A 2,042-nucleotide genomic window follows, 5' to 3' on the forward strand; every position below is an offset into this window, starting at 1 on the left:
TCATATAGTACATAATTCAATCCAGTTTGGGGGTTCTCCAACGGAAGATCCTAATATGCATATTAGGGATTTTATCGAGATCTGTGACACCTTCAAGTTCAACAATATTTCTGAAGATGCTGTGAAGCTGAGACTTTTCCCTTTTTCTCTGAGGGATAAAGCTAAGTGCTGGTTACACTCTCTACCAGCAGGTTCTATCACTACTTGGGAGGATCTCGCTCAGAAATTTCTTACTAAATTCTTCTTTATGGCGAAGACAGCTGCAATGAGGAATGCTCTTACTCAATTTGCGCAGCAATCGGGAGAATCTCTATCTGAAGCTTGGGAGCGCTACAAGGAGATACTTAGGACATGTCATCATCATGGAATGCCTGATTGGATGATCATCAATTACTTCTATAACGGTTTGGGAACACAGTCTAGACCCATGCTTGATGCAGCATCCAGTGGAGCATTATGGGCAAAGATCTATGAGGAAGCTTATGGTCTAATTGAACTGATGGCTACTAATGAATATTAGTTTCTAACCCAGAGATTGCCACAGGGCAATGTAGCAGGAGTTTTTGAAGTGGATACAGCTACGACTATCACTGCTCAATTAAAGGCGTTGTCTATGAAGATCGATTTTCTGGCTAACTATGGTGTTAATCAGATAACCAGTGTTTGTGAGCCGTGTGTAAGTTCGCATGCGACGGAGCAATGCGCTATATCTAGTGAATCAGCTCAGTTTGTGAGCAACTTTCAAAGATCGCAGAAACCAGTTCCAGACACTTATCATCCTAACAACTGGAATCATCCTAACTTCAGCTAGAGCAACAATCAGAATGCGATGCAACAGCCATTCCAGCAGTTTGGAAACAAGCAGTTTAATTCTCCTGGTTTTCAGCATCAATTTGCACCAAGATAACAAATCCAACTTCAACAACAAACTTATGGTGCAGGTCAATCTTCGAATGAAAAATCTGAATTGGAGGAGCTGAGGCTTATGTGCAAAAACCAGGCTCTTATATGCCAAAGCCAGGCTATTTCTATCAAGACTATGGAGAACCAGATAGGGCAAATTGCTAACGCCTTATTATATCAACTACTAGGAACGCTTTCTAGTGATATAGAAGCCAATTCAGGCAAGAGAGAAGTTAACGAACAGGTGACCGCCATCACCTTGAGATCTGGAAAGGTCGCAAGCCCCCAAATTCAGCAAGATGAAGAGCATGAAAACTTGTCAAGAATGCAGGTGCGTCTACACCTTTTCCAAACCCATAAAATGATATTGTAGCTGAAAAAGTGGTGAAGAAGGATTCCGAGGTGGAACCGAAGAAGAAAGCTATTGAAAGAAATCCTCCTGAGAGTAATACAGGGGATAAACAGGTCTACCCACCTCTGCCATATCCTAAAAGGCTTCAAAAGCATAAGTTCGATAAGCAATTTGCCAAGTTTTTGGAAGTTTTCAAGAAGCTGCATATCAACATACCTTTTGCTGAAGCTCTAGAACAGATGCCGAGCTATGCTAAGTTCATGAAGGGTATTCTATCTCAGAAGCTAAAACTTGAGGAGTTGGAAACCGTTGCTCTCACAGAAGAGTGTAGTGCTGTGCTGTAATAGAAACTACCTTCTAAGCTTATAGATCCAGGAAGCTTCACGATACCTTGCACCATTGGCAATCTGTCATTCGACAAGTGTTTGTGTGACTTGGGAGCTAGCATCAATCTGATGCCCTTGTCAGTTTTCAAGAAACTTGGACTACCTGATCCAAAACCTGTGAACATATCTTTGCAGTTGGCTGATCGTTCCATCACTGTTGATTAATGTCATTCTAGACTTTGAGGAGGATAAAAAGATTCCTATTATCTTGGGAAGACCATTCTTGGCTACAGGCCGGACTATGATCGATGTGCAAAAAGGAGAGCTTACGATGAAGGTTCAAGATCAGAAGGTCACTTTTAGTGTGTTCAAGGCAATAAAGTTACCCACCGATAAAGAGCAGTGCTTGAAAGTAGAGCGGGTCAACTACTTTAAAGTAGAGTGGGTCGACTTTATCGTGA

General features: G+C 41.8%; 1 non-coding gene across 1 annotated transcript; it reads right to left on the reverse strand.

The window, feature by feature from the left end:
• Positions 1–262: 262 nt before the first annotated feature.
• Positions 263–369, reverse strand: LOC141687987 (small nucleolar RNA R71). Its single transcript, XR_012561459.1, has one exon. It is a non-coding gene; the product is annotated as a small nucleolar RNA R71 (small nucleolar RNA).
• Positions 370–2,042: the final 1,673 nt, after the last annotated feature.

This window comes from Apium graveolens, chromosome 9 (genome assembly GCF_009905375.1).
Source record: "Apium graveolens cultivar Ventura chromosome 9, ASM990537v1, whole genome shotgun sequence".
Lineage (NCBI taxonomy): Eukaryota > Viridiplantae > Streptophyta > Magnoliopsida > Apiales > Apiaceae > Apium > Apium graveolens.